Source organism: Hirundo rustica, chromosome 6, assembly GCF_015227805.2.
Source record: "Hirundo rustica isolate bHirRus1 chromosome 6, bHirRus1.pri.v3, whole genome shotgun sequence".
NCBI lineage: Eukaryota > Metazoa > Chordata > Aves > Passeriformes > Hirundinidae > Hirundo > Hirundo rustica.
The window spans coordinates 45,441,837-45,461,302 of NC_053455.1; the positions used below are offsets into that span (position 1 = coordinate 45,441,837).

Here is a 19,466-nt window from a genome sequence, read left to right on the forward strand (position 1 = left end):
CAAGGTATGTTGTGGGCTGTGCAGTGCTTGCCCACACAAACGGCCCCCAGACTTCCCCTTCACTGTGTCTCTCATACCTGAGAAGTCACTCAGAGCAGCTCTTCACTGGTGCTTCCCACTTGATTAAATCTGTCTGTATGGGCACTCTGTTATTGATTTGGCCCAGCTGGTAGGCTGACTCCTTCCAGAGCTCGCTGGAGTTTCAGAAGAAATAAAAAAATTGCTTTAATGTCAGTGGCTTTGTGTCAGGAGGTTTGATCACTGCTTTTTCGTTCATCCTGCTAGCTTTCGTCCTAGACTTATTAGGCATGTGCAGATTATAATTTAATTTCCTCTTGAATTTAATAACTTTGAAAGGACTAAAATCAGTAGCTGTTTGGAGTAGTGATTGGGGATGCAGAAACTGTCATACTTTCTCTTCTACAGCAGATAATGCTTCAGCTGCAAGGGGGAATGGGGGGCTGTCCTGTAAGGTGATTAATCAACTGCATGTCTGCAGCCAGAGTTCTGCTTCAAGCCCTATGGGGTAATGTTGGGATACTCTTTTAATCTCATGTGTGAGCTTCAGCTTTTAAAGAGCACAGCTGAGCCTGCTTTTTTACCTTGGCAAGTGTGAATCCCGTGTGCTGTGGTCCTCAAGCCCAGGAGAGTGGCTTGTCTCCTACTGCATGCCCTGGTGCTTTTAACCTGGTTTCAATGGAACATCCCTGTTTGCTTTCTCTAGCCCCGTTTCACCTACATTTGTATGGAGCAGAAACCCTAGAGAGTTTATTTTCTACTTTCTGGAGAGATGAAGTCTTAAGTTAATTGAAGGAAGACAGATGGTACCTGCCAGCTTTTCATATGCCAGCAGCCCATCAAGGGTAGAAACTAAATGTCTGATGGCTTGCCAGGATGAGCTTGTTAGTGTATTGCCACGGGGTGGTTGGGACTCGGGGACACAGGGAGTGACTCCTTATAGAGCTGGGCTGCAGTGGTTAGTGTCCACAGAACAAATGACACACATGCCCCACCCACTCTTCTGAGGTTGCTGGGGGGTGCAGCCACCCAAGGACCTGCTGCCTGGAAGGGAGAGCCTGTGGATTGGCCATGGTGTGGCATCCTTGAGCATCCCTACCGAGGCTGGGTGTGGAAGTTCCAGGATTGCCTTGCTCATCACCTGCCTGGGCTCCACTGTTGCATCCTTGAAGCCCCGGGGGGAACTGTGAGTTCTTTTCTTGAAAGACAAAAGGCAAAGTGCTATAAACCACCACAGCTTCCATGCTAAAAATACCATAAAAGGCTGTGTCCTTCGGAGCTGGGCATGGGAGCAGTTCCCACCCACATTACTGCAGCATGAGTCACCAGGCTATTGCAACTGCTCTCCATGTGGATGCCCGGCTGAAGATGCACGGCAGAGCAGGGGGAGGAAGGGGAACTGCTCCACAGCGTTCTGGAAGTGACAAAGAGTTATGAAGAAGACGATGATATACGGGCATACATCAACACTTTGTTTTCCTTTAGTTAGACTTTTGGGTTGGTTTTGGGGGGTTTTGGTTTGGTTTTAGCTTTTTGAAACTTCCAGCAAATGGTATTTGCTGATGATTTGAACTTAAGGCACTTGGGCCAAAAGTCTTTTGAATATGCAGAGCCCTCCCAGTTTGCTTGTAGGAAGCACAGTAATTGCCACGTGATTAATATGAAGCTGGAAAACCCCTCTGACATGGAAGTACGTTCTATTTACTCTCTTTGTAAGCAGTTTTTTTTTTTCTCTCACTATCCTCTCTCCTCATCTTCATCCTTTTTTCCCCTACCCTGATGCCAAAGTAGGCTGTGTGTCCATGTGACAGATGGTGTAAAAACACATCTGTCTCCCTTATGTTGTGCCCTACTCTTCTCTGTGCTTTGTATCCACCAAGTAGGTATTATGGAGTACATTTGCTTAGGTTTCTTTCCTGAGACACCACCCACCTGTCCAGGCCCCAGCAAGGCTACGGGTATTGTTTTCCCTTTTCCTTCCCTTCTGCTTGACGTCTTGGCTATCAGGGTTTACCGGAATTAGTTTGTCAGTGAGAAATTCTATAAAAAGCTTCCTTTATTTAGACACCAGCTCACTAATGACATCATGTGGGCACGTCTTCCAAGTTTCTCCAGGCTGAACGGACAGAGGGAGGTGGTGGCTGTGAATGTGAGCCCTGCCCCTTTCCCAATACACCCCTGTGGTTGTGTTCAGTGGCTGTCCTTCAAAATAACCCAAATCTTCCTCCTCCTCCTCATCCTTTGGGGAGAGAGCAGGGTCCCCCAGCACACTGATACATCTTTAGCAAATGTTTTAGCAGTAGAATATAGCTGTGGTGGTCTGTTTGTCTTCCTGCTCATCACTTCCAGGTTAGTCCTTTGCAGTGCTCTTTGGTGTGTATTCATCTTAACTTCTAACGAAAGCAGGAGGCTTGCACTCTGAATCTCTGGGATGCTACCAAACTTTGCATCAGGCCAGTTTCAAATAACTTTAACAGGGAAGCAGGTGAAGTGATGTTAAAAATGTCCGCATGGACAGGCAGAAAGCAGCAGGAATGGGCACATAATGAGATGTACTGCTTGTTTTATCCTGGAGGAAAGGATGCATTGGGTGGAGGGCAGCAGAGCAGGAGCTGGCCACCAAAGTAATGCACTATCAAAATTATTTAGTGAGTGATTTCTTTAAAAAGTATTGGTTGAGCATTTATGAATGGGGGAAGGGCGTATATTTGGTAAGGGTTAAAAAGTAGTGCGTGTGCTCTAGACAAGGTTTGTGGACCTTCTGGAGAAGTTACTTCTGGGTTTCAGTTACGTCTTTGGAGAGGAAAGCATGCTATGGTGTGCTAAGCTTCCCCTTGTGTGTGCACAGTTTGTTAAAATGTTATTGCAGATGTTTCCTTACCTGCCTGCAGTAATTCCTGGGTTTTTTTTTTTTTTTTTAATGTGATCAATAAACCAGAGCTTATTTAATCAATGAAAAGGTATAGAAGTCTCTGCTGAGGGAGTTAATTGATTTCCTTGGTTCTGCTCATTCTAGTGTTCGAAGTAAGCCCTAAAGTTGATGTGCATCATGGCTATTTCTCTTTAGAGGTGGGAGACTTTGAGAAGCAGACTAATTTAGTGTGTCCATAATGCAGATTTTTCCAGTCCTGTCTAGAATTTGGGTTTGATGAGTGGCAGTTTCCAGCCCTGTGCTGATACCTGCTCTGCACTGCTGCTCCACTTGTTGTCCTTCCCATATTGACCTCCTTGATACTCTGAAATAATAAAAACTCAAAATAAATCCATATTGCGCAAATACTCTGCAACATTGTATGGGTAGCCAAAATACTTTGTTCTCTTTAGAAAGTTATTTTGCAAAGTTAGGAGGTGGTAGAAGAAAATACAGATTTGCAGGTGCCAGTTTCCGAGAGTCTTTCAGGTAGCGCAGAAAAGTGGGGTCTTTGTGGGGACAAACAAGGTCTTTTCCTAGGATCTCTTGTTGTGGTCCCTGGGAAAAAAAACCAACCAAACAAAAAAACCCCACAAATGTTTTTACCTCTGGGAAGTGACATCTGATAATGATTTCTCTAAAGATAGGGTGTGGGGATTGGGTATTTTTAGATGCAGCTATTCTCAAGTTGTTGTTTTGTGACCTTCTAATAATAATCCATTTCTTTAACTCTAAAGAAAGAGTTTATGTATTTCTGGAAGCTTTTTCAGTCAAATGTCAGGGGAGAAGTAAAGGGAGCAGCAGCCCATTGGCAGAACTACTGAAATCTGTGTTCTGGTGTATACTGGTGTCTAAGGGGGTGCAATGTTAGAGCTGGGTGTACCTCGTGAAGGACCTTTCCCAGGTCAGAGAGATGGCTTGTGCTTCAGCTTTTCCTCCAGCCGTAGCAACTGCCTGATTGGTACTGCCTGCTTCTTAAAAGCAGTTGAAAGCAGGATCAAGGTTTAAATAGCTGAAAGAGGAAGTTTTGGACAGAGGAACGATGTGCAGATAGAGATGCTGTAGTGCAGGAATCCCATGAAAGGGCAGGTGTAAGAAATGGCAGTTTAAATTTCAGGTCTTTATGGTTTGGGGTGTGGCTGACTGTTTGGAGTCTCTTGGGATTTACCTGCAAATGTCTCTGAGATAAGAGAGCCAATAAATTTCCATGTGAAACCTGAAGTTCATCATCCAACAGGTGCTGGGCTTCTCACCTCCTGCTGACAGACTGAAAAGCAAGTGCAGATCTTGAGGGAGCACTGAGCTGATCCTGGGTTTTTGTGAACATCAAAGGTGCTGTGAAAAAGTTTCTCAGAGGTGATATAAAAGATAGGAGAGAAGAAGCATTTTCAGGTTGAGCTGCTGACGTTGTGTCTCAGTAGCTATGCACGGAAATGGTCTGGCTCGCCGAAGGGAACAGCAGTTATGTATTTCCCCAGGCTTGCCTCTGGTGGTATTGTGGGAGGAAAGGAATTAAGCTGATGGTAAATAATAGACACACATGAAAGCAAGCAAGCTGAAGGAAGAACAGACAAGGGTGGTCTGACTGTGCTGCATCTGTGGTGTGCTGCTGCATCTCATAGGGCACCAGGAAAATTCTCCAGGAAGAACCTGGTAGAGGGGCTGGAGAGGTGTCTGGCTGAAGGGATGAGGAATGGGTTTAAATGGTTGTTTGCTTGTTTTTATATATATATATATCAGAATCCAGATCAGTGGTTTCTGATAATTGCTAATAAATTAAATGAGCTGAGGCTGTTTTGCTTTCCAGCAAATCCTTTTATGCTGTGGTGCCTTTTTAATGACCAGAGGTACAGTCAGAAATGACAGCCCAGTCTAGTGAAGGTGTTAAGACTCAAGGTGTTCAACCTTGAGTTAGGAAAAAGAAAAAGCTTGCTGCTCCCCAAAATACTGAGCCCACATCCTATGGCCACTGGCTGGGGAGAGTGGGCTGTGTGGTGTGGGGTTTTTGCAAGTCCCACACTGCTCCAGGGCTGGGCAGGGCTTGCCACAGAAAGGGGATCTTGCTTGAAAGAGGTTATGGATCATTCAACATCAGAAACTTGCGAAAGTGGTCCTTTCTGCACCACTCTCCCTGGCCCCATATTCTTGCACCAGGAAATTACTTACTTTTTTTTGAAGCTCGTGTTTTTGAAATCTGTTTTCGGCAGCGCCTTATGCCAAAATGGAGGCCGGAGTTCAGGCCTCCTGGGAGTTTTCTTGAGGAGATGGGGCAGGGCTGGTGCGGAGCTCCTGCAGGTGCCAGTTGTGCGTTTTCCTGTACATCAAATTTGGGACACAAAGTGGTTATCTGGGTAATCCTTTCATTACAGGGGACCCCACCCATGGCTGAAAGCTGTTCGGGATGAAAGCATTGGCAGTCGTGGGCAGGTTTCAGTCATGAGTCTGCAGTGTGTCAGCTTGGGTCGCCATAGTTGAGCTTTCCATACCCTGAATAATACTTTTGGTGCCCTTCTTAGGTTTAGGACCTGACATTTGATATTCTGGTTGCCTAAAAAAAGATTAAATTGAAAATAAAGAGTGACTGAGTAGTGCTTTTTTGGGAACTGTAACCTTGATGCCTGCTTTCATGTCACACCTGGGTTTACTTTTTTATCACAACTCATTAGCAGAAGCACCATGGGCTTAGTGCCTGGTGTGAGAATGTTTCCTTTGGTTACTGAATAAAGGAGCAGCACCAGCAAGAGTGGAACCTTCATCTGTGTCGTTTGGGGATGAAATGCGGTGATAAGGGATCTGGCAGGAAGGAAGTGCACTGTGTGGTGAGAAGAGCAGGTTCTCAAAGGAGCCTATTTAGAGTACAGCAGATACTCAGGGTGGGCCCAGTATCTTCAGGGAATAGTTTGCAGCTGGAAAACAGCCACTTGAAGCCAGGTTGGTGGTGCAAAGTGGCCCTGTCTCTTCAAGCCGTGCTGCTGGAACATTATCTTCTCTATGGGACCTGTAAGGGGATGGAGGAGGTGCTGGAGACCGCACGGCTGGGAGGGGCAGGACCGGTCTGGGCTGGGTTTACTGGGTGGGCTCCGGAGGGCCTCTGTCTCAAATCATCCCCTGCTGCTCCTTATTGCTGGGAGTGAGCTGTTACTCTACTAAAAACTCTTCTGAAACAAGGGGCAGAAACAATTTGGGAAGCAAATATTTTCTGGTAACAGTGAGCAACAAGCTTTTGTTTGCTGTCAATGGAAGGAAGTGGGAGAAACATGTTGTAGCACAGGCTTTACTGCTGGAAAAGAGATTCAGTGCACGCGTTCCTCTAGCAGGGGAGATATCCATGAGGAAGGGCTGCTTAAAGTGGGTGGGAAAGACACAGCTTTTGTTTTGCTGCAGCAGTGCATGTGTCTGAAGTAGATGCTAAAGGAAGGTCTGTGGCCAAGATGGAAATCCAGATCCAAGCTTACAGGGGAAGTGGGAAACAGATTAAGTCCTTGGTTTGTATTCAGCCGGGACAAGATTGAAGCAACTGCACCTTAAATTAAAGGGAGGCCCCTCTCTACTCAACTGACAGTGATGATAAAGTGTGAACCAGCTCGGATCTCTGTTCCCGAGAAAGATCCTTCCCTGCTGAAGAATTTGATACTTTGTTTTAAAAAAACAAGGCAAAAAGCTCCCATGCAATATTAGATTGAAGTCTTATCTGAAGGCCTGCGGGCATGTTCTAACTCAGTTAGGGATCTTATTCTTTGTGTTGGAACCATTCTTTGCGTTAGGGAAAAGAAGTTTTTCTTATCAAAAGGCACTCCACTGCCCTTAGGTGCTTATTTATTTGCAACTTCCCTTTTCCAGGCTTTCTTGCACAGTGCAGAGTACAGCTGCCCTTCAGTAGGATGCATTGTGGTCTCCTAGGTTTTGATCTTGGAACAGGAAGATTCATTTCCCAAGCTGCTGAGGAAATCATCATCCTGCTTGCAAATGCCTTTTGTAGCAGTTAACTGAAATTTTGTGTTTATAAGTGAACTGTTTAAAGTGAGCTGTCTAGTTGTTGCTTTGCTGGGTAAATGTTAAAGCATTTTTAAGGTAAATGTGCATTTCAAGTTCAAAGTACTTTTCTTTTTTCTTCAGCTGAGCATGTTTTCAGCTAAGTAGAACTGCATCTTGAAATGCAGGTGATACTTGAGTTGTGTTTGTTTCCTGGAGAGAACAGCATCTACTGCTGCTTTTCTGGACAGCCTTGCATGGGCCTCCATCATACCAAATGCTTGTCTTTATATGATGGCCACAAGCTCTCATGTACTTAAACTTCTCTCTCTGCTTGTTTTAAACTTCCCCCTCTGCTTTTTATCTCATCCAATAAAAGGTTTTGTGAGTTTTTTAGTTCTTCCATTCATACTGTCACTTCCTTTTTGCAAGCTCCAGCTTTTACTGGGAAAACTGTTCTCAAGTATTCCTGTTGATAGACTTGAGCCTGCTCTGGTCCCCTTTGACTTGCTTTCCTTCCACTTCTGTTGCTGTCCATTATTCACATCAAAAATGCTGAGGACCTGCAAAACAGTAAATGCTGGTAGTAGGTAGATCCACTGTGGTTCTGAGCTTGGGCTTTTCTGAAGTTCCTTGTGTTGCTTTCTCAAGTGTGTTTGATCAAAGTTGCTGAATGCCTCTGAAAACCCAGAAATGGAAAGGTGGCGTCTGGTTTGTCTGTCCATGTCACCTGGCTCCCTTGGATCCTGGGCTCCATGGTGGCAGGCATCCAGCACCACCCCACCCAGCTGTTCTTCCACCACTCCCCTGAGTATCATTTCATTGCACGTATAACTTAAATACAGAAACTGCTAGTGAAATAATATCACTTGTTCCAAAATGTTGGTACCATTTGATTTTCCCTGTCTGGAAAGCTGTATCTGTCTTTTGGGCCCTGTGGCAGTTTTATGGTTTATAAAACTATAAAAAGTTCATATCATCCACAGTAAAATGCTAACAGCCAAATACACAATAAATTGAGAGATGTGTTTTGAAGGCCGGACCAAATGGCACAGATCTTGATTTCAACACTCTTCAAAAACCACTAGAATCCTTGAGTTGTTTTCATATTAACTCCTAACCTGGAAAGCTGCTTTTAACAGGGTGTCCTACATGACCATTGCTGTTTCATAAGCTTGAAGTATTATCTCTGCCTGAAGTCTTTACTTATGGTTGGATTTTATAAACATGTTTTCCACTAAGAGAAGAGGGGAGGACTTCTTGTGTGGACAGTTCCCTCAAAGGGAGGACAACCACTATGAGGATGGAAAATTGGTAGTTACAGGTCTGGATCAGGCTTAGGTACTTAGCAATTTCTTTGCTTCATCCTTCATCGGCAGTCAGGCTTTCTACATCTCTGAGGTGGGAACTGGGGAGTGAAGTCCCTCCCAATGTAAGCAAAGAGCCACATTCAAGACCATCTGGTGAAACTAAATAAGCACGGGTCTGTGAGGCCTGATGGGATGCATTCCAGGATTTTGAGGGAACTGGGTGATGTGGCTGGCAAGTCATTTTCTGTCATTTTTCGAATGTCACAGTGGTCAGGCAAAGTTTCTGGTCACTGGAACAAAGGGAAGCATCACATCTGTTTTTAAGAAGGGTAGAAAGGGGGACCCTGGTAACTACAGATCAGTGAGCTTCACCTCTGCGCCTGGGAAAGGTCATGGAGTAGATCCTTATGGAGGCAATGCTAGTGCATGTGCAAAAGACGAGGAGGTGATCTGACACAGCCAGCGCAGCTTCACTGTGGGCACATTGTGCCTGACCAACCCTGGTGGCATTTTCTGGTGGAGTGACTGCAACACCCAACAAGGGAAGAAGAACAACTGGTCTCTTCGATGTAGAGTTTAGTAAGGCCTTCAGCTTGGTCTCACGTGACACCCTTGTCTCTAAAGTGGAGAGATATGGATTTGAAGGGTGGACTGCTGGGTAGAAAAGAAATTGGCTGGCTGGATGTAGTCAGAGAGTTGTAGTCAGTGGCTCTGTGTCCAGTTGGAGGCCAGTGACAAGAGATGTCCCTCAGGGTTCTGTCTTGGAGCTGGCTCTTCATGAGCCAACAGTGTATGCTCATAGACCAGAAAGCCAAAGCATCCTGGGCTGCATCCAAAGCAGGATGAGGGAGGGGGTTCTCCTGCTCTACTCTGCCCCCGTGAGACCCCACCTGGAGTGCTGTGTCCTGCTCTGGAGTCATCAGCATGAAAAAGTCATGGAACTGTTAGGGGAGGTCCAGAGAAGGGCCACAAAGGTGATCAGAGAGCTGGAGTACTTTTCCTATGAGAACATGTAGAGAGAACATGTAGAGAGCCCAGAAGAGAGAAGGTTTTCTGGGTACCTTAGAGGACCTTCCAATACTGAAAAAGGGCATAGAGAAAAAGAGGGAGAGTGACTTTTTACACGGGCAGATATGGATAGGACAAGGGTGAATGATTTCAAACTAAAAGGAGAGAGACTAAATGTTAGGAAGAAATTCTTTGCTCAGGGGGTGGTGAGGGACTGGAACAGGTTGCCCAGAAAGTTTGTCGATGCCCTGTCTCTGGAAGTGTTCAAGTCCAGGCCAGATGGGGCCCGAAGCAACCTGGTCTAGTGAATGGCATCCCTGTCCTTAGCATGGGGGTTGGAATTAAATGATCTCCAAGGTCCCTTCCAACCCACACCATTTTATGATTCTATGATTTTAGTAAGATGTTGTGTTTGTGCACACATGCACCAAAAAAAAAAAAAAAAAAAAAAAAAAAAAAAAAAAAAAATTCCATATTTCTTAATTTAGGCTCATTTTAGGAGTTAGCAACAAGCAAAAAAGGAAGAGAAAAAATATGTTGTAATTAAAAAGATTCCTTTCATACAATTTAAAAAAAAAATAGGTGTTATAAATGGGCAGGAGTCGATGTTATCTCCTTTTAATGCCTTTATTAGTGATTTCAGGAGAGGGACGGCTCGGGGTAGGGATGCCCTTGCCCACGCTGCACCAGCCGGACACCGCCGAGGAGGAGATCCTGTCGGATCTGCGCCGCTGTCGTCACAGAGCCGGAAGCCACGCCTCACGGGAGTCCCTAGGCTCACTGATGGCTCGAATGTCTAGGGGGGGTGACTCTTAGCAGGGTCTTCAGAGGTTATGGCGACTCCTCTCGGTGTTTATAGATGATACTGGCAGCTACCTTGGCTCTTTCCCCACTCAGTGCTGCATTCCGTCTCTCCGGGTCTTGATCGGGCTCGCTGTTCTGAGCGGTTCTTGGTTCTAAACTCACTTCCGGCTATACTCGATTTGCATAGAGGCGGTGACAGGCCCAGAGCAGGCGAGGAGTGGGCGAGGCCCCCAAGTTGATGGGCAGGCTGGTATGTGGGCGGTGTCTCGGAGAGCAGCAGGGCTTACAGACTAAGGTAGGGGTGCAGGGAAAGTACGGGACGGGATGAATGTAACATTCGAACCACAGAATCAGTGCATTTACGATTGGGTTTTAGGGTACAACAGTACATTAAACAGATAACTAACAGATAACATTGATACATAGAACAGAGGATACCCACAACTAACTACTAACTGCTAATAACTAATGGCCTGGACCCTTTGTTAAAATCTTTATCTTTCTCAATAGGTATCCTAATGCTGTCCTGCATGTAGTTCCAAGGCTGTTACAAAAGCTTTGGGAGACATTTTCTTGGTACTTTCTGGTGTTGGATCAAGTACTTCTTGTTTCCCTCAGGTTTTCTATTACTGGATATGCTTGGATAGGGCTTTGAGAGAAGAAAACAAGTTAACAAAAACTCATGCATTAGCATCTGGAGATGCTGTTTGAAGGTAATGCAAGTCCAGGATGCCAGCAAAATGGTCAGGGAGTGTCCTCAGCAGAGGCTGCCAAAGACAAATAATTTCCTGCAAGGGCTCTGTATTTGGAGGCAGTGTGAGCTGATTAAACTCATTAAAGTGATTGAAGGAATGAGGGTGGTTCCTAGTGGCTGGGCATTAGTTGGGGTCAGGCTTATGGCTGAAGATCCCTCCCTCCTAAAAAAGAGGTGAAGTCAGAGGCTCTGGAAAGCAGTGTAAGATACACAAAGCTCTCATTTCAACTCAGCTTATATATCCACAGCATACAAGTCATTCCCCGCAATAATTATTTTGGACAAGTTTTTCACAGACAAGCTGAATCTTGTTAGTGGATTTTTAACTTCCTACTCTTTTATTTCATTTTCTCTACCAGCAGTTTTATATAACGGTACATTTGTTATTTCTTCGTATGTGTTTTAAAAAAGATGCTGCCTCTCTGTGCCAAAGAGAGCACAGGGGGCAGCACGGTAAGTTATGCTTGCATCCTTGTTCCTTTGGTTTTGGCTAGGGCTCATCACTGGCTCCACAGTGCCCAGGGTGACATCTTGGGTGTCAGCCAGGACACGTGTCCTCGTCCTGCTGCTTCAAGCACGTGTTGGGGGTGGGTGGCCTCTAGCTGACACTGCCAAAACCAGAGAAAGTTTTAAATAGCAAAAGGAGCCTTTAGCTTACTCAAAGCTGCCAAGTATAGCTGGAGGCAAGAATGACAAGGAAGAGTAGTGTGTCCTGTAGTGTTGCTACATATACCAAAAAGAATAAAATAGTGTTTTAGGAGGAATGCATGTCCAAGTGGAGAATGACCATCATTGTAGCTTCCTTTAGTTTATGGTTAAAGAAATGCAACCTGCTTTTCCAGTCTTAAGCAAACAGAAGAAGCCATTTACTAAGCTCTGTGTTGATATAGTTCCCTTCCAGGTCAGTGCATCACCTGAAAAAAAGAGGATTTTTTTTTCTTTTCCCTCTGGCTTCCCCCCCACCTCCTTTTTATAGACTCTGGAATAGAAAAAGGAGGGAATGCAGAGAGAAAATTAATCTTCAATTCCCAAAAGAAGCATTCTTCAGATTACTTTTTTTTTTTCCAAATGAAAAATCATTTAAATAATGACGCTTTTGAAAAATAACTCATGCATCTTTGATTTCTGTGCAGTCCTTTACCTGAATTTTTTTTTTTTTTTTTTTTTTTTTGCTATTGTTGTCTCTAGAAGATGAGTTCACGTTAAAAAGAGTTTAAAAAATGTTTGGATGCTCTTTTATTCCCTGTGAGGTCTAAAAACAGAAGCTGACAAAAGAATTGCTTATAGACTCACTGCTCTGCTCAGAGGGTTTAGCTTACGTCTTAAGCTGCCTTTTCTGACTTTGCAACAGCTGAGCTGTGCAGAAGCACCAAGGCTGGGCTTACTGAGCCTGAGCAGGGAGGAGACCAAATCTCTTTATCAGCCCTCCTGTTTATAGCCTCCCATCTCCATCGTTGGGGAGAAGGCACAGCACCAAAAACCTGTGTGAGAGAGGTGTAAGTACTGGGAGCAAAGGAAGAGGGATGGTAGGGAGAGGGTTGAGGGAGGTTTTATTTATTGGTAGTGCTGCTCGTGTTGAGGGGGTTGGATAGCATATAGTTGCAGTCTTACATGGCTTTTTAATTATTCCTATAACTAGAAGACTCGGCCAATGTATTTGGGTTTCTTGATATTGCCGTAGTCTAGCAGCAAAGTGGTGTCATCGTTGTCACCACAGCTTGCAACTGTACTGTAAAAGCTTGGAGCAAATTGGGAGAATAGAGGCAGTTGTGTGTAATGTGCATTTAATGTGTGTAAGACACATCATAACCTACTAGGTGATAACATATATAAAATATAATCTGTATAATGGGTTGCTTGATTATAATGGTGTCCACCTCTGAAAGGGTGTGAGGCCTTCTGCACTTTAGGGCCTCCAAGTTGTGTCTGCGTGCTGGAGAGGTGACAACAGGGGAAATTCAGCACAGGACAGCTTAGGATTGTGTGGAAAAGTCCATTTGCTGGTGTTTGTGAGGGGGATTGGAAGAGAGGTGGTGTTATTAAAGTGGCATGTCATGACAGAAGTGAGCTGTGCTTCCTCCGCCCAGTGCTTGCTGACTTCAAGCAGAGCATCTTGCTTTAGGATGCTGTCTTGATTTCACACTTGTGGAACTAGTGTGTTGCTCCTCTGGGTTGCTGAAGGTGAGAACTAAAATGTTGGTTTTTCTAAGTGATAGCTCTGTGTTGGGCTCTGCTGAGTAGCTGTTTGGATGTATCAGGGAGAGCTGCAAGTGCTGGAAGGTGTCTCAGGTGGCTCAGATGGCACAGCTGCGAGCTCTTCTGCTGTGCAAGTTCATGATGTTGCCACAGCTGCCAGCTCTTCTGCTGTGCAAGTTCATGGTGTTGCGTACTGGTCTTAACCTGACCCAAGTCCTGAAGGCATGGCCTGAACCCTCTGTTGCAGCCCTTCTTGGAGGCAACATGCTCTTAAATTAGCTGGAGCTGGGTGTAATACTGTGCCTTTGGTTTGGGTAGGGGGCATCTTCTGCCCCTGAGTTACCAGTGCAATGTGCCTGCTGGTATAAAGGTGTGTTGGGCCCTCAGACCTTCTTGGGAAACCCTGGGTGGAAAATGGCAAGGAAAACCAGACCAGGATTTTCTTACAGTGCAAACGAGTGTAGTTTACTCTCTGCCATTGTATGCCCTGCAGTTACAGCCTATTCCCCTATTCCTTCCCCACCAGCTCCAAAGGGACCTGCGTTTCCTCTGTGCTCAAAGACTCCTGTGCTGGTAAAGAAGGGTGCCTTGCTGTGCCAGAACTGGAAAACTGACCAACTTCTTATTTCCTTTGCAGTGAGCCCAGGGGACGAGAGGGCGTGGGTCGCCTCTTCTGCCAGCCGCGTGCGGTGAGCTCTCACGTGCCAGAGGACAAGGGTGGAGGAGAGCAGCCACGAGAAGCTGGGGCCGTGTGGGTGAGCCAAAGGGCATTCAGCTGGTGGGCTGTGACAACGGAGGGTCCTCACCACCCTGCAGCAGAGACAACTGCTGCCAGGTAGATGCCTTCAGGGGAGTGGACAACTCCAGCTGAACTGATGAATCTTGGCACCTGATAGAAGGCTCAGGTAAGGGCACATTGCTTGGAGCTGGGTTGCGTTTTCATCCTGTCTTCTCCAAACTCACGAACTGGCTCTGGAGCAAATAAGAATCACACTGAGAGCTGTCATATGCTGTGGTTACACATGCTAATAATCTCATCTACAATGATGCTGGATGCTCTGGCTTTTGGGGTATTGTTGGTGGCATCAAAGTGAGTTGCAGTAGAGGTTCTGCTTTGGTGTTCCCACTGCCTCCGCTGAGGGAGGTGACGGTGGTTTTATCCAGTGCAGCATCCAGTGCAGTTTCAGATGCAATGCAAGTTTACTAGGACAGAGGATCATTTGAATTTTCTGTAGCACATCTGTGATTCATCTAAAGTGATCTGTGGACAGATCATTTTCAAAGTCCCCAAGACAGTTAAAGCAAACCTTCCTGTAATTTAGCTGGCTTAATGCTCTTTATGCTCTTAAAAAAACAAACAAACAAGCTTGCTTGTGTTCTTCTGGGTTGTAGTCAAGGAAATAAATATGCAAACAGGATCTCCTTATTCTTGGTTCATCCTGCTTGGTAGTAATTTAATTCCTGAAGCTGTTAATTCAGTTTGCAAGTGCAGGTCTTGATTTCCTTTCTGGTAGCAGGGGTGTAATCGTGTGCTGGATTTGAGCTAAGGTTGGGGATGCACAGTCCAGTGGTGTGTTTTGAAACTGGCCAGCTTTTGTTCTGGCCAGGATGTTTGCAGTCTGGGTTTGGTAACGAGAGAGAATCTGCACATGGGGATCAGCAGAAGTCCTCGATGCAAGTGCTCTGAGTGTGTTGTCCATTTTGGAGTAGAAATTTGGGGATCTAGTAAAGCGATGCTGCAGCAGCTGCAACACCAGGGATGGGAATGCTGGCCAGTCTTGTACCACAGCCTCAGGAGTAGGTTGACTTCCACGTGGGGCTGGGTCTCATGAAGCAAAAGCTCTGCCTGCAGTCAGCAGCGTGTGGCCATCGCTTCCTCCTTGGCTTGTCACCTCACTGGCACACATCCAGGCAGCCAGTGCCCACCTGTAACAGCCCACAGCCCCTCCTGGGCGCCTTGGGGGGCTTTGAGGTTTCCTCAGGCTGTGGTGATGCAGTTGGAGCAGTCCCAAAGCCCTGCTCACTTTGGCTGTGCGTGGTAGGTATGTGCAGTGGTGTAATGCACTTTGCTTCTGAAAGGCTTTGAGCATCTGGGAAAAGAGTCTCTGATGACAGCTCCTTTTGGTTTGCAGCTACTGACTGTCCCCACAGATTCTACAGCCAGGACGGGCAGGTCGCTCCAAGCCCTTAGCCTGTGTGGTTTGAAGCGTGTCAAGGTGCCTGTTTCATGCACTTAAAAAGCCCTGGTAGGGCTTACTCAGCTTCTCAGAGCTTGCTTTAGTTGCTTTCACTGCTCTGCATGGCCAGGTTTATTCCAAGGTGTTCAAGTACATGAGTCATTGTTACAACTAGTAGTAGCTTTACAAGTGAGTAGTAGTTTTAAAAGTGCTTTGCTAGGAAGTGGTGCAGACTGCAGGTGTACCTTGTGAGAGGCTTTTGCCTCTTAGCAGATGTATAAGCATTTTCACTTGCATATATGTATACACTTTTCCTTTAAAACTATTCCCCTAAAGCAAAAATTGCAGGCTGATACCATAGATGGCCAAAGACATGAAATGCTGTATTTAAATGTGCTTCTAAAATAGAACGTGAAACAGGAACGGTGACTTGTTGTGTTTCAACAGTGGGGGTGTGACTGTAGTAAGAACCTACCTTTGCTACTTTATTCCACAGCAGTAGTTTCACTCTGATAGAGACCAGAGTGGTAGTGAACTACGGTGTGTCAAAACTTGCCTTTTTTTTATTTGTCTCCTAGCAGCAGTCTCTATTTAAAGTGGAATGGGAACACACATTCACCTAAACCCATTTCTGCTTTTTCAATGACCTGCCAAATAGAAACCAACTACAAAACATGTAGTCTTAATCTCAAATGGCTCAAGCAGATACTGTTCTACAGTACAAAAGATTTAAAAACTGGGTTCCAGAATATCCTCAAATCCAGCCTGAGACTGAGAACATGTTGCTATGCTGTGTTTCCTAAGAAGAGATTTTACTGGTATTTTCATTTTCAAAAGCCCATCTGCCAAGCGGGTGATTGCTGATGAATTGATAAGCGTGAGACGTTGTGTTGTGGCTGGGGGTGCAGGTGATGTGTGTGTCCTGGGCTGTGTCACCAGGAGCACTGCTGCTGGGCCGTGGGAAATGCTTAGTTCTCCTGGGCAGCGAGCAGGGCTGCAGCACTGAGCTGGTGAGTGGTGGAGGGAGGTTCCCCTCTCCCAGCCAGGTTGGTCCTGGGGGGTGCTGTCCCATGTGGGGCAGTGGGAGCTTGGCAGATCTGACTGGAAAAATAAGGGGTTTGTGGGAAGGGTATAACAGTAAATCTGATTTACGGAGAACAATTTTGACATGAAATCTTAGATTTTGATGCAGATACTTTCTTCTCACTGTCAATATTTGAGTTCCTAGCTGGTGAATTAGTTTAGGGAAAGCTGATTTCATTCAAAAATTGGGTATTTTATTTCAGGTTTGCTGATGGTTGGATAACGTTCGATGCGGGTAGGTAGTAACCTACCTAATGCATTATCATTAAACATCTTTAGGCTTGTTGTCATTGGTATTAATTTTTACTTTCTTAACTTGTAAACTGGAAGCTGCAAATGCTCGTGCGAGATGAGATTGTGGGTGTTTTCAACTCATTCTTTTTAGAAGGAGCTAGTTCATAACTTTGTTTTGGGGTTGAATTTAAATGTGCATAGTTCGGGACTTTCTGTTGCTTATATCCTAGTAAATTATCTAATACCATTGTTGCATAGTTCACATTTTCTTACTATTCCTGTTCATAGCAGCTTTATCTTGTGTATTTGTCATGGAAAAAAAATCTCTCTGCTAGGAAAATACAGTACTCTCAGGAGACAATTGCGTGGCAGGCTGGAGAAATTAATTAGAGTGGTGTATTAAAAAAATAAAAGTATGCAGTCATACATAGGTATATGGAGAAGCATGGCAGGTACAGCCTGTTCCTATTTATAGGAAGCCTGTTTGCATCAATTAAAAAAAAGATGTGTTTCGTGAAATCCTTCAGAAAATAAGTCTCAGTAGTTTCCATGTACACGAGGTGTCATTTTCCTCAAGGAAAGGCTATATAACATTATGTCAGAACTACTCTGGAGTTTGAGCGTGTGCAGAATTAAATAAAAATACCCCCATTCAATATATGCTGTTACAGAGCTAGGCTATGCTCTGTTCTCTCTCCAGAGTACTTTGACAACCACCTCGTCTCTGTGCTCTCCCAAGCAGCAGCACTATGGTCACACCCCAAGGCTGGTGAAGCCACTTGTCATCTCCATCCTTCCACTGCCATCACCCATTTCTCTGCTTTCAAGTTTTTTCCTAAATTTGGGCTTTTGCACTGTTATAGAGAGAAAAAAAATGTTCCAGGCATGAGATGAAAAACTGTCTCCTTTGCACAAGTGTGATGTTTCTGGCTGCAGAGAGGCTTTTGCAGAGGTGAATGCCAAAAGACATGTGTTCTTGCTGGGTAAATCCTCCCATGGTACCAAGCTGTTCTTCCTTTGTTACTCTCTTAGAGTGTGGTCAGAGATGTTCAGAATAGCTTTCACTCTGTAAGTGTCTTGAAAAATTGCCCATTTAATCTGACATACAGTTTATTTTTCCCCTGTTGCCTGCAGAATATTTGTATTTTTAGCAGCATGTAAAAGACATAATTGGAATTTTTGGCCTCATTACAGCAACAACAAAAAAGTCAGAACTGGGGGAATGAAATTGTCTGTAAGTTTCACAGGAGATGTGAGAACGAGGAGATGTAGAAGTATTAAGGTGACACAATGAGACAGTTACTCAGACCTTGCTACACTGGAAAATTAAGCTGTGCTCAAAAATGTACTGATCAGAGTTCGCATTTGAAGTAGGAGTTGCAGCTTGGAAAAATAAAATAACAAAATACACTTTAATATTTCTGTCCTTGCTTTGTTTTGATTGTGGAGTCAATAACAGGGGAAGATACACCCGTTCCTGGCGTGAATTTGAAGAACTTGCATTTTTCCAGTGTCTGAATGAATGAGTGTAAAGCGGTGTCATGCTTGTGCTGCTGCCTGGTAATGGGTCATAGAAGAGCCCTGATTATATTGTATGCGATACAATATTTCTATCACACGGCTGACAACTAGCAGAAATTTCTGCTTTCAAAAGGAAGAGTTAGGGAAGGTTGGATCTCTTGGCCATCTCCATCCATGCCTGAAAGACATAGTGGCAACAAGCAGGTTGCATTAAGGAGCTGTTAGGATGAGACAAATACTCTCTTGCAGGTGTCTTAGGGGCAGACAAGTGGGGTGAGCCTTGGAGAGTGCTGATGCTTTTGCTCCTCATATCTCCCTGAGGATTTTTTCTCCTCAATTTATCCCACTCATCAGATGATCCTAAGTGATGCCTTTGGCTGCTCTGGCTCATTCAGTGTTCAGCGCTGCTGCTGAGATGTATCTTCAGCCGGAAGCTGGGATAGCATGTCCTATGGGAAGAACCCTTCAGGATCCTGATGAAGAGAGGTCAGGATGGCTCTTTGATGTGGTTTAAGCTATCCATTAGAGAACTATAATGGCCAAAAGGTTTGGGTAATGTGGCCTGTGGTGGCCTGGCTTTTGGTGGTGCCGTAGCTCTTAGCTGGTCTGAGCTGGGCTGGTCATGGCTCCATAGAGTTTCAGAGGAGGAGGACTTGGTGGACCTTCCCTCAGCCCTCTTCCTTGCAGCCACCCCGGGAGCTGCAGTTCCCTGGGGTTTGTGTCTGCCTGCGTTTTCTCCTTGGTGTGTTAGGTCCACCTTTAGTAAATGAGGAACTAGTTATGGCTTGACGGGGAGGATACTTCTTTGGGTTTGCACAGGACAAAACTCAAATTGTGTTTGATGTGGGAAGTTACCTTGCTCATACGTGTGTGTATGGGATGAAGGAGAGCAGTGGGCACAGACCTCAGGGACCTAGACTGGGTCTTGCTTAGGCTAAGACTAGTCCTTCTCAGCACAGGTGGGGACATCGTGCTGCTGTTTTGTTTTCTTTTGGAGCTGTATATAGAATGTAATCACCTAGAGGCCAGTTGTCTCATACGCACTTCAGCAGGCAAAAACTTCTTTCAGTTTCTTGTTTGATGTTACATCTGCCTCTGGATGCCCCTGCAGAGCATCTCCTGGCTTCCCATCCATAGGTGGGGCAGGAGCGTGGTTGTTTGCTGCCATCCACATGGATGCTGTGCCAAGCAGCGCCCGGCTGGCGCCTGTCCTGTGCTGGGCCAGTGCTCTGTGGCTGGTTTGCGTGTCTCGATTTAGAAGCCGTGTCTCTCATACTGTCATGTGTGTGCCTGAGAACAAAGACAAGACTCCCCCTTGCTCGGGTTGGGCTGTGTCCCAGAGCTGGAAGCTGGTGGTCCTGCTGCGTGCAGGCAAGCTCCACAAACGCTGTGCAACCTCAGCCTAATTTTAGCTGTGGGATATGGCTGGAAGCTATAATTGTCAGTAAACGTTTTTTGTATTAGCACTTTTCCTAAAA

General features: G+C 45.3%; 1 protein-coding gene across 1 annotated transcript in view; it reads left to right on the forward strand.

Annotated features, from left to right (window-relative positions):
• Positions 1-19,466, forward strand: part of LOC120754216 (USP6 N-terminal-like protein) — a 66,805-nt gene that overhangs the window by 24,913 nt on the left and 22,426 nt on the right. The window contains exon 5 of the mRNA XM_040067568.1: positions 13,611-13,878. The gene's annotated coding sequence lies outside the window, so the exon portion shown is untranslated. The remainder of the gene's footprint in view (positions 1-13,610; positions 13,879-19,466) is intronic.